At 36.7% G+C, this 13,389-nt stretch overlaps 2 protein-coding genes across 5 annotated transcripts in view; one reads left to right on the forward strand and one right to left on the reverse strand.

The window, feature by feature from the left end:
• Nucleotides 1-10,825, reverse strand: part of LOC140451697 (adenylate cyclase type 6) — a 3,083,308-nt gene extending 3,072,483 nt beyond the window's left edge. The window contains exon 1 of one of the 3 annotated variants that reach the window (XM_072545540.1): nucleotides 10,560-10,823. The gene's annotated coding sequence lies outside the window, so the exon portion shown is untranslated. Of the gene's footprint in view, nucleotides 1-10,559 lie in introns of all 3 variants that reach the window. The other 2 variants (XM_072545547.1, XM_072545553.1) reach the window with 2 other exon arrangements.
• Nucleotides 10,826-10,911: 86 nt separating this feature from the next.
• The window catches only part of LOC140451713 (uncharacterized), a 110,587-nt gene continuing 108,109 nt past the window's right edge, over nucleotides 10,912-13,389 (forward strand). For both annotated transcript variants that reach the window (XR_011952096.1, XM_072545558.1), the window contains exon 1: nucleotides 10,912-11,008. The gene's annotated coding sequence lies outside the window, so the exon portion shown is untranslated. The remainder of the gene's footprint in view (nucleotides 11,009-13,389) is intronic.

The raw sequence follows: 13,389 nt of genomic DNA on the forward strand, positions 1-13,389 counted from the left end.
AAAATAAAAATAAAAACCTCCAGAAAGAATTCTTGCAATCTAAAGGAAGCATCCCCTAATTCACATTAGATATATTAAAATTTCATATACTTCGCTACATATATCATTATACTAAAAATAATACTATTTTTTTGCAAAAAAAATTAGTACCTAATAAAAAACTGTAATGGTTTTAAAATGATAAAAATATTTAGACTGTTTAACTTGTTAAAACGTTCAAGGGCAAAGAATTATATTTATATTTATCACACGAAATATGAATACATTTTCTAAATCCCTTTTTGACATATTTTAGTCAGCTGCTGATAAAATTAATGCCTCAATATTAATAACACAATTTGTTGGTATTTGTTTCACTACAATTATATAGACATTATGTGGCGTACAAAACCGAATCTATATAAAAAAATTACAAAATGTACCAAATATAAATCAGACGTACACCCGGAAAGAAAAGTACTATACGGTGACAGTCTGGGAATGGCTCGCGGCTAGACAAAACAGTGGAGATGGTCGTGCGGTCCACAAAACAAAAAAATCCGAAGTTATATCAGGGGCGCCAGGTAAATTGGCCCACAGCCTTCCCTACGTTGCTATTCAATAAACCACCAACTTACCAATAGGTTTACTACTAAAATACTAAGTAACAGTATACAACCTGAATAAATAAAAAAATAAATGAAATTGTCAGATTAGAATTTAGTCAATTTTAATAAATAGATTCCCAAGATAGTTGAAAATAAATACATACATATTACATATTACAATATTATTTAACTTTACCATAGGCTTAATAAAAAAATAATATAAAAATGCGGCTTCTGCTTGCCTAACAAAAATTCATAAGTTATTTCTACTTAACAGAACAAAATGAAAGGTAAGACGTATCAAAAGTACCGGACGCTAAGGGGTGTGCGGTTCAATACCAACCAAAAAAAAATAATTAACGCAAATAGGACACCACGTGAGCTCAAGTGCGTGCGCAGAAAATAATATAAAAAAAATAAATCTCAAATATATAACCCCCCCTTAGACGCAGTTTACAAAATTAAAATAGGTATGTGTAAATATTGAATTAATAAAATAAACCGCAAATTATCTTTAAAAAAAATCTGTAAAGTATTTGTAAATATGAAAATAAAAACTAACAGCAAATAATCTTTAAAAAAAAACTATTGTATTCCGCAAACCAAATTAGACGGTGCTTAAATCTTCCGTTGAAAATTAATTATCGATCCATACCTCGAATATTCATATACTTCACCGCGTGGAATTCCAGTTATAGTTCAGCGTGTCTTCAATCCAAAATCCCATACGATTGCCGATGTACATAGACTTGTGTGACAATGTTGAAAAGTTGAAAATTACAGCCAGATGGAAAAATACGAAGAAGAAGAAGCAGAAAAAAACAAACAAACCAACCAACCAACCCTGAAGCAAGAAAACATTAATTACCATCTGTGTCTAAAATAATTATTTGGAAATAAATATATTGATTTTAACACTTTGTTTATCTGCCTTTTGGCGATAATGGAGCAATACAAAAAAAAACTTGTCTCCGAACTTGAATGTATGAAAACTGATAAAAATGTGAATAGCTTTTTAGAGATGGGATAAAAAAATAACTACAACTTTTTAATTAATTAAAAACGAAATGTTCTAACACTCACCCTTCTTAGCCAGATTAGGGGTTTGAAATATCCCAAATTGGACCGAAGCGTAGCCGGCTATTTGGACTCGTGATTAAGGCTAATTTCTTGATCTAAATACGACTCCCGGTATTCACGTGTACTGTAGATCCGCTTTTTTTAGCGAAATTGTGGATATTCCAAAAAAAACCCTTCCACGAAGGCAGCAAATCCCCTTGAATATCCACACGGTTCGGACTAGTCCAGATCCCACATGGAACAGCAGCAAAAGCAAAAAAACAAAAATGCCGTTTTTAATCTAGCCCAACCTTTCAGTAACACTCTCAAACCTGGAATCACTTTCTTTCCGTCGTCTTTCCGAACACTTGACAACTTGACACACGGAGGTCACCGAATAGTACCGAGATTCAAAAATTTCAATTTTATGATCCCAATTCTTCCAAGATAACTCTAGAAAGAACGATCTAAATTAGTTTCTTCACAAAAAAGAGGACGTGTTCCCTTAACTTCAGCACAATTTGCCAGACATTACCCCTATTTGAAAATTACTAATTTTATTTTCGCCACCTTGCTTATAATATATTATAGGCAACCGCTCTTACACGTCCTGAATTATTTAAATTTTGATAAAATAGAGGTGGGACTTTCTACTTTAAATTTGGAACGTAACAACACCTCCCTTTCCCAGAGGAAAATTTACGAGGAAAAACTAGACGAAGAAAATTTTCCCTCGCGCTAGCGACACACTACCTAAACTCTGAGCGAAGTCCACACAATCCACACAATCATCATCCACACCGTCTTCACCATGCGCAAGTACTTGGACAACGAAAGACATACCAACCTCAAACCACACGCACAAAGCAACAACTTACTTACAACACTTACTCCACTTCCACACAACAGTCATCTCTCATCGTATGAGATCAAGTAGAATAGTTTCAAATTCCAACGTCAATCTGACAACACTGATTTGGTCGGTTACTGGATGTTGCCCTTATTCGCGACCTCCCAGCTCTGGGGCATCGCTAGTACTTCACTATACCTCGCATAACATGAGTCCATAAGAAACTCTCCACCACTCGACTCTTACTGATACTGCGAGAAACATCTACCGAAACAGTAGTGTAATTCCAATTGTTCATTAAAATAAAAATGAGATAGGTCTTTCAGAATTTAAATCCGTATACAACGAAATTTAGTGAATCATCCAAAACTAAGCTATTATCCAACAAGATTCACCAAAACATAATTATGTGGCTTCGAAAAAATCCCAATTAAATAGAATGGCTTACTAACATCAAAACAAATCCCAACGCCATATCATCGAAGACAACATATTTCTGACCAAACCTAAGTGACATTCAATTCCATAAATCAAAAGAAATTAAGGCTACCGCAACCCTACGACTTCGTATTGGCTACCTAACACAAAAAAAAAACGAATCGGTTGACCATCCAAATACATCCTAAGAACCGATCATAGCCAACACTCAGTCATCCTTCACGGACACAACAAAAAAAAATAAATACAACCAATTTCAGAAGAATTTACTTAGACTAGACAAAACTTTGCTAGTCCGTTCTACTCCGACCTAAATCCTATCGGGATCACCAGTCGGGTTACTAATCCTTAAATCCTTAATATTCCAAATACCTTGATCCTTGCCATTTTCATCCTCTAAACTATATGTCCAGGGGGAAACTTTCTTCTTCACGAAGTAGGGTCCTATCCATCTAGGAGCTAACTTTTTCGTGAAATATTTAGCGGCATCTGACAACACAAAATTTCTCCGCCATACTGACTGATGGGGCTGAAATTCCTCTGGACGTCTCCGTAGATTATAGGTCTTCTCACACTTAGCCGAAGCTTTATCTAAACGTTTTCTAACATCAACAAATAATTCCTGGAGTCCACGCGATCGATTATATCCCATTTTAGCTACTTCGTCCTCCGGGTCTCCGAGTTTGTCCTTTCGGGAAAAATCTCGTCCATCCACTACCATCTTCCGACCGAAATTTATGAAGTAGGGATCTTGACCAGTCGACTCGTGGTATGCAGTGCGCGTAGCACATGCTAGTTTGGCCAAATTTTCATCCCACTTCTTATGGTTGTCAGCTATATAAGTTGCCATCATTGTTTTAAGGGTTCGGTTATAGCGTTCAGATGGATTGCACTGTGGATGATACAACGCATTATAACGAACTGAGACACCATAGGTTTCCATCATTTTCTTGAAAATACCCGAAGTATACTGGACACCATTATCACATAGTAACAGACGTGGAACTCCAAATACGAGGAAAACTTCTTCTTCTATTTTCTTAACGACATGCACGGCTTTTGAGGATCGCAACGGAAATACCAAAGAAAATTTACTAAACACATCCATTACCACTAAGATAAACTTATAGCCTTGAGTTGATCTTGGGAAAGGTCCCATAAGATCGGTTGCTACTATCTCCCATGGTTGAGTAGCTTTAGGTTGAGGAGTCATAAAGCCTTTGGGCTTACCTTGTTCCACCTTATGCATGGCACACAGTGAGCAACGTCCAACGTAACGAGACACATCACTCCGCAGTTTCGGCCAAAAATACTTCTCGTTAATACGCTTATAAGTTTTCAGGATCCCCATATGACCTGCTAAAGGACTATCATGACACAACTTCAGCACTTCCAATCGTTGACCCTTAGGAACGACTTCCTTCCAATTGTCCGCTTCCTCGACCAAAAATCCATAACTGGGACGGATGTATTTATAAAGTTTGCCACCAGACATTCTCCACTGAGGATACTTCAAGGGATTAGACTCGATTTTTCTACAAAGTTTATCATACCAACTATCACCACTAGGAAGCGGTACAACCTCTTCAACCATATCAAGCACGGGAACTGACCGAGATAACAAATCGGGGACAACATGTTCTTTTCCTTTCCGATGCACAATCTTAAAGTCATATTGTTGCAATCTTACCGCCCATCGAGCTAATCTTCCAGTAGGATCCTTCAAATTTTGAAGCCATACGAGGGATGCGTGATCAGTCACGACCGTAAACGGAACACCCTCCAAATAAGGACGCAGTTTTTCGACTGCCCATAACACAGCTAAACATTCCCGTTCCGTCGTGGAAAAATTCCTTTCTTGACGCGTTAGTGATCTGCTCAGGAAACTAATTACTTCGTCACCATCCGGGCCTGGCTGCAATAACACGGCGCCCACTCCATATCCTGAGGCATCACATTGGACAACAAAAGGCAAATTGTAGTCAGGACAATTAAGTATCGGAGCAGAAACTAGACATTCTTTTATTTTCTGAAAAGATTCTTCACAACTCGGGGTCCAATTGAATTTTCTTCCTTTCTTCAATATCGCTGTAATTGGAGCTAGTAGTGTCGCAAAGGAAGGAATAAATCTTCGATACCAGGAAAATGTGCCTATGATGCTACGAACTTCCTTGACGGATGTGGGTGTTGGGATACGTAGCATAGCCTTGACCTTATCACCATCAACATGTAGTCCATTCCTATCAACCACATGACCCAAATACTTTAGTTCCGGTCTACAAAATTGACATTTATCCCAGCTAACGGTTAACTTAGCTTCTCTCAAGCGTCTAAAGACTTCCTCTAAGATCCTTACATGTTCTTCAATAGACTTTGTCACGATGACCACGTCATCCAAGTAAGTAAAAACATAGGGTTCCAACTCCGGACCGAGGACACGATCTATCAACCTCTGCCATGTAGCCGGGGCATTATGTAATCCAAAAGGCATTCTGCAAAACTGAAAAAGACCTCGACCAGGAACCGTAAAAGCAGTATAAGGCCTGGAAGCCTTAGCAACAGGTACCTGCCAATACGCCGACTTAATGTCTATGGTGGAAAGATAATGCGCGTTCTTTAATTTATTTAAAATATTAGAGATGTACGGTAATGGGTAGCCATCCCTCTCTGTTACGGCATTAAGCTTTCGATAGTCTACGCAGAACCTCCATTTTGGTTCTTCACCTTCTGGAACCTTTTTCTTCACCAAGAGAATCGGGGACGACCAAGCACTATTCGATCGCTCCACTACTCCTTTCGCCAACATATCTTCTAGCTCTTTATCAATATGGCTTTGGATTACTGGGGATACAGGATAGTAACGTTGTTTTATGGGTGCAGATTTACAAACAATCACATGCTCAGTGACATCAGTACAACCAAGAGAAGTGCCCATTAGTTCACGACTTCTATTAATAACTTCCTCCAATTGCGACTTCTCTGCATCGGTCAAAATAGTTTGACCTCGGAGATGATCCACTGAACCTACCATTGCTGGAGCGTCCGAAAAATACCATTCGTTATGCCTCAAATCTGGAACGATACCCATAACACGCCAAAAATCAGATCCTAAAATCAGAATGTGCGGTACGTCCAAAATAACTAATACTGGCAAGACACGCAAGCGATCCCTAACCATGAAAGGTACTAAACATTCCCCCAACGATTCACACATCTGACCATTCGCCACTCTACAAACGGTCTTCTTCGAAGTATCCAACTCTAAACCCAAGTTTTGTAAAAATTTCCAACCAGTTCTTCCTACAATGGTCTTTGAAGCACCAGAATCCAATAATCCCAAAATTTCCTTTCCTAAGACTTTAACTTTCAAATATGGACGTTCATCTCCTTCGGAATGATGTAAAATAAAGTCTAAAATAGGACGTAGGTTGGTCGAGTCAACGTCGGCAACACCTCTTCGACCAGTTAGGTGCGCTTCCTTCCGTTTCCCGAATTACACGAAGGACAAGTTCTGACTGTAAACCCTTCTTTCTTACACTTAAAACAGTGAACAGCCTCCTTCTTCATTAGACACCCTACTGCCTTATGGCCTGACTGATTACAACGATAACAGATTAAAGTCCTAAACTTTCCTCTAGCGGACTCCGATTCGGATGAAACAACAGGACCCTCACTAACACTACTACAACTTTCAGCATCCACACTGATATAAGCTAGGTCCTTTTCCAAAGTATTCATTTTCCTACTATTCGGTTCAACATAGTTCCTAATACAATCACGTCTTTCCTCCATACTGCGACATAGAACACGAAGTTCCTCCAAGGTAGCTGGCAAAGGATCACGTAATCTATCTTGATAGAACGGATGCAAATTCCTAATAACTATAGACAATTTAACTTCCTCTGGAACATGACAACGCAAGCGATTAAAGTAACTATTCATTATTGCCAAGTAAACTCCAATAGTCTCAGACGAATGCTGAGTTCTCCTCCGAAGCTCTTCAAAAAGCGCTTCCCCATGGTGAGCTGACAGGTACTCCCTACGAAACTCTTCAACTAATTCAGCCCAACTCCCTACACGTAGACGAACATCTTTATAAAACTGATAGGCTTTATCCGAAAATAAATCTATACCTGATTCCAAAAGTATACTATCTGGTACATGACGAGCGAGACTCAATTCATTCACCATCTCAAAAAAATGCAGAAATAGACATACCCCTAGCAGAACCTGAAAACTTTTCTATTCCCCATTTATGAGGAAGTATCATCCCAGAAGAAAAACTAGAGACAGACCCTGAAAAAACATTATTACCAGCTTGTGACATCGCTCCAGGAGAAGAAGCATGAACTTGTCCTACCCCTGCCTGAAAAGACTGATTTAAAACCGAAATCACATCGAGCGCTACTGGTACCGAACCAGATCCGATTGGATGCTGCTTATCATGTAAATCCTGTGACAACTTCAAAATCTCAGCAAGAAAGTCTGACTTAACAACCTGGGCTGCGTCTGCATCATCACCTGTTGGCAATACCATAAGATCAATTCTCCCCAAGACATGGTTAATCTGTGTCCGCAATCTCAAGGACTCAGCACAAGTAGGAGTTCCGGCAAACTTTCCAACAGCCGTATTCAGCTCCGCAAGTTTAGTCTCGATTGCAGTTTTATCCTGTGAAAAGGTGAATGGGTGCTCAGGATATCTAAAGCTTTCATTTGCTGCCTCACGACTAAGTGCATCAGACAGACTAGACCTCATAGACTCAACAGTGCCAGTAGACACTCCACGAATTTTGAGTTCATATTCCAGTTCCTCTTTCCTTAAGTAGTTGGGTACAAGTTTTCGCACCATCTTGCCAAAGTTCAAAATTTAAAAAAAAATGTATCAACCGAAAGGAGCAAATATTCAAACAAAATCAAGATATAAGTAAAAATATTAACACACAGGTACAGTTTACTTTATTAATGGGAGCAAACCAAAAGCAAAATAAAAGTAATAGTCGCTTTATTCAATCTATAAAATTTCACAAAAGATTTTCAAAATTTCATTGTTTCAGAACAAATTACAAGTCACAACATAATCTCAAAAAAAAAAGATTTTACATTCCCTAACATAAGTAAGTTAAACCACGATGTAGAATTTCGAAGTCCAACTTCTCAAAAAAATAAATTTGAACTCCAACTGAAATAGAAATATTTCAAAGTCCTAATATATCCATAATTCTTCTAAGTTCCACAACACCACTTCAAAGTATCTTCTTTTAAGTTCCATTTTTGGCTTCTTCCAACTTCACGTCACACAAAAAAAAACTAGTAAGCACTTCTTGGCATACACTTCCACTAAACACGAAGTTCTAAGACTACTACTAAGTGCAAAACCAGTGGTAAAGTAAATAAATCAAAGTTAGTCAATTAAAGCCCAAACACGTTAGGTTAACTAATTAAAAGGAATCTACACAAGGGGTTGACAAAAAAAAGGTTAATTAATTAAGGGCCCCACGTTGGGCGCCAAAATATGTGGCGTACAAAACCGAATCTATATAAAAAAATTACAAAATGTACCAAATATAAATCAGACGTACACCCGGAAAGAAAAGTACTATACGGTGACAGTCTGGGAATGGCTCGCGGCTAGACAAAACAGTGGAGATGGTCGTGCGGTCCACAAAACAAAAAAATCCGAAGTTATATCAGGGGCGCCAGGTAAATTGGCCCACAGCCTTCCCTACGTTGCTATTCAATAAACCACCAACTTACCAATAGGTTTACTACTAAAATACTAAGTAACAGTATACAACCTGAATAAATAAAAAAATAAATGAAATTGTCAGATTAGAATTTAGTCAATTTTAATAAATAGATTCCCAAGATAGTTGAAAATAAATACATACATATTACATATTACAATATTATTTAACTTTACCATAGGCTTAATAAAAAAATAATATAAAAATGCGGCTTCTGCTTGCCTAACAAAAATTCATAAGTTATTTCTACTTAACAGAACAAAATGAAAGGTAAGACGTATCAAAAGTACCGGACGCTAAGGGGTGTGCGGTTCAATACCAACCAAAAAAAAATAATTAACGCAAATAGGACACCACGTGAGCTCAAGTGCGTGCGCAGAAAATAATATAAAAAAAATAAATCTCAAATATATAACCCCCCCTTAGACGCAGTTTACAAAATTAAAATAGGTATGTGTAAATATTGAATTAATAAAATAAACCGCAAATTATCTTTAAAAAAAATCTGTAAAGTATTTGTAAATATGAAAATAAAAACTAACAGCAAATAATCTTTAAAAAAAAACTATTGTATTCCGCAAACCAAATTAGACGGTGCTTAAATCTTCCGTTGAAAATTAATTATCGATCCATACCTCGAATATTCATATACTTCACCGCGTGGAATTCCAGTTATAGTTCAGCGTGTCTTCAATCCAAAATCCCATACGATTGCCGATGTACATAGACTTGTGTGACAATGTTGAAAAGTTGAAAATTACAGCCAGATGGAAAAATACGAAGAAGAAGAAGCAGAAAAAAACAAACAAACCAACCAACCAACCCTGAAGCAAGAAAACATTAATTACCATCTGTGTCTAAAATAATTATTTGGAAATAAATATATTGATTTTAACACTTTGTTTATCTGCCTTTTGGCGATAATGGAGCAATACAAAAAAAAACTTGTCTCCGAACTTGAATGTATGAAAACTGATAAAAATGTGAATAGCTTTTTAGAGATGGGATAAAAAAATAACTACAACTTTTTAATTAATTAAAAACGAAATGTTCTAACACTCACCCTTCTTAGCCAGATTAGGGGTTTGAAATATCCCAAATTGGACCGAAGCGTAGCCGGCTATTTGGACTCGTGATTAAGGCTAATTTCTTGATCTAAATACGACTCCCGGTATTCACGTGTACTGTAGATCCGCTTTTTTTAGCGAAATTGTGGATATTCCAAAAAAAACCCTTCCACGAAGGCAGCAAATCCCCTTGAATATCCACACGGTTCGGACTAGTCCAGATCCCACATGGAACAGCAGCAAAAGCAAAAAAACAAAAATGCCGTTTTTAATCTAGCCCAACCTTTCAGTAACACTCTCAAACCTGGAATCACTTTCTTTCCGTCGTCTTTCCGAACACTTGACAACTTGACACACGGAGGTCACCGAATAGTACCGAGATTCAAAAATTTCAATTTTATGATCCCAATTCTTCCAAGATAACTCTAGAAAGAACGATCTAAATTAGTTTCTTCACAAAAAAAAGGACGTGTTCCCTTAACTTCAGCACAATTTGCCAGACATTACCCCTATTTGAAAATTACTAATTTTATTTTCGCCACCTTGCTTATAATATATTATAGGCAACCGCTCTTACACGTCCTGAATTATTTAAATTTTGATAAAATAGAGGTGGGACTTTCTACTTTAAATTTGGAACGTAACAATTATGAAAATTAAGTGAGAGCTATTGAGTGATATGAACCACTGCCATTTTTTGTTTTCCGCTAATGTTTGTTTTGGTCTGATGTTTTTATTAGCGTTACACTCGGTAACATTCCAAATACATAATAAACTAACAAAATAAACAAAATTTAAGTAAACGCTAACTTACGAAGATAAGTTTATATCTTATGCGGTTCAGTCCAACAGTCTCAGTCCAGTCAATGGTTCATTACATTGTTATCACTGTTCACAACTGTTACTTTAACAAATAACAACACAATTATTAAACGTCTCAACTATTTCACTTTCAACTATCCCAGATAAGCCTAACCTGTGGGCGCGTTTAGCAACTTTGGACAAGAGCGTAAACTTGCGTCACCGAAAATCGCGAGCGGCGTCGAGTGATCGTTGTCTCGCGGCGATAACCACTGTCGAAGCTGGCGGTGGAAACAATCGAGTATGGAACAGCCTGTTCTACGCTACAGGTGGTAAGGAGAAACGAGTCGCGCTGGCATGCGCTAGCGCTGATGTCATCTCATCAACGAAGGATGGAGGATGGACCACCAAGGATCTAGGTATAAACGCATTGGAGAGTAATGTGACGGGCCAATATAGAAAGTAAGTGACGCAGAAATTTCGAGATGTTTGTCATGTGAAAATTATTCCATTATAGGAAATTTTTATCGAATATTTTCTATTTTTTTTTATAAGAAAAATTTAACAGCACTACTTTTTTATAAATTCTTTTTACTTTGTTCGTCAAACGATTTAGTAGGTAGCGAAAATAAAAATTAAATATATTTAATTATTTATAACTTTAACTTGGGTACATTTAAAATGTGTAAAATAACGATGTATCCAAGCTTGATTAATTATTATTTATTGAATTGGTTTTCTCACATTTTCTGGGGGATATTCAGATAAAGGCATAATAAGATGGCGTTAAATCCATTGAAAAGACATAACTTCGACGAAATATTATTCAGTGACCAATATGTCTACGGAGTAACTCTCTGGAGTGTTTAGCTGTATGTTTTATTGATTTTCCTACAGAAACCATTGTTTTCTAAATTGAGATAATTTTGGATGATTGTTTTAAGATCGCATGTATTTGTAATAATATACAGCTTTTTGTGGATACATGCATAAATTTTTCATTGGCATAAACATGTCTAAAGCATTAGATAACATATTAATTTCATCAGGTGGTTATTAAGAAAAAAATTCTTTTTCTTTTTCTTGCTTCTTGTATGCAGGCTCTAAGACCTGTTTCTTCTACAATATTAGCCTCCTAAATTGTTTAAATTAGTACACCATATTTTTCTTGGTCTGCCAATACTTCTTTGTCCATTTGGTGACTTATCTCGTGCTTTTTGTACTATCCTATCCTCTGCCATTCTGATAATGTGTTCTGCTAATGTGAGTATTTAGATGTGTCATACATTTGGTTTTTTCTGCTAATAGTATCATATTGTATTTCTTGGTTTTTGTATTAAAGATGTGTGTTAATATTTAGAGCTGGTCTTCTGTCTCGGCGATTAATGCGGCCTCTTCTGCATAACATAATATTTGGATTTCTTTGTTCCTAATTCTATAATTATGACCTTTACGTACTGCTTGTATCATTTCATCCAATATTTTATTAGAGAAGTGGGCTTAAGCGGAGTCAGTCACCTTGTCTGACTCCGCTTTGTACTGGTATATACTGTGTTAACATCTCCCCTGACAAGACGATGTACGGTGGACGCCTACGCAGATATAGACGGCACCTTAAGAAGAAGAAGAATATTGTGTTAGTTTTCCACTTATCTTTGCCTGTAGTCTATTATGAAAGTAGATGTTTTTGATGATTTTTATAATATTAATTGTTATGTTTCTCTTATACAGTAGGTCTAAGACGTCATCGACTTGGAAGCGATCGAAAGCCTTCCTCAGGTCTATAAAACTATGCTGTAATAGATATGCTGGTTTATTGTACTTGATGGCCTATTCTGTGATTTGTCTTAGTACAAAGACGACGTCTACGCAGGATCTTCCAGATCTAAATCTTTGTTGTGCAATATTAGTTTTTGTAGAAGTTTTGTCATCTCTAGGATTATACTTTCTCCTTCGTGTTTTAGAAGCTTGTTGGTTATTCCGACTGAACCTGGTGACTTTATATTTTTGAGTAAACTTATGGCTATATCTACTTCCGGAAAACCGATTTCTATGTCTTGTCTTAATTGAGGTACATTATTGTGTTGATTATTATTTTCCTTTCCTTTAAACAGTTCCGTTAGGTATCTTTTCCGTTCTTTTGCTGGTATGTTGTTGTATTCCTTCAATTTTACCATTTCTTTCCGTTGATTTCTTATGAATCTCCATATTTGTTTTTGTTTACCGTAGAAGTCAATTTCCATTCTTTTTGTAAACTGATCCCAGTGTTCATATTTTTGTTCTTCTTACCAGCTGATTTGTTTCATTTCGTATTCTTCTATAGGTGCCTCGGGATTCTGGAGTATTTGATGTTTTGTATTGCGTGTAGTCCTCTCGTTTCTTTTTACATTTCTCTTTTATTTATTTTCCGAACTATGGTGTATTGTTGTTGATTCTTTTGTTCAGTAGACTTTGCGTTTTCCTAGAGCTTCTGTTGCTGCTTCTTTAATATTGTTTTTAATTTTCTCCTAGCTCGCTGTTTATACCTTCGATGTCGTCTATTTGTTTCGGCTGTATTTCTTATGCTAGCCTCCTTTGGTGCATTTTTCTTGTAGAGTCGTTTCATAGTGATTCTACATTGAATTTTTTCTCGGTAATTGGGGTAATTGGAACTCGGAAAATGTTTTGGTGTTATTTTCATTCTTATTTTTGCTGGTACTAGTTTGTGTTCACTTCCTGCGTCTGCTGAGTTTAAAGTTCAAATATCTATAATCTGCTTTGGTTGATTTTTTTATTAGTGACTATAAAAACAATCATAGATTTGTGCCCCCTTGAGGAAAAATTATTGAAAGACTCTTCTTCTT

Source organism: Diabrotica undecimpunctata, chromosome 1 (assembly GCF_040954645.1).
Source record: "Diabrotica undecimpunctata isolate CICGRU chromosome 1, icDiaUnde3, whole genome shotgun sequence".
In the NCBI taxonomy this organism is placed as follows: Eukaryota; Metazoa; Arthropoda; class Insecta; order Coleoptera; family Chrysomelidae; genus Diabrotica; species Diabrotica undecimpunctata.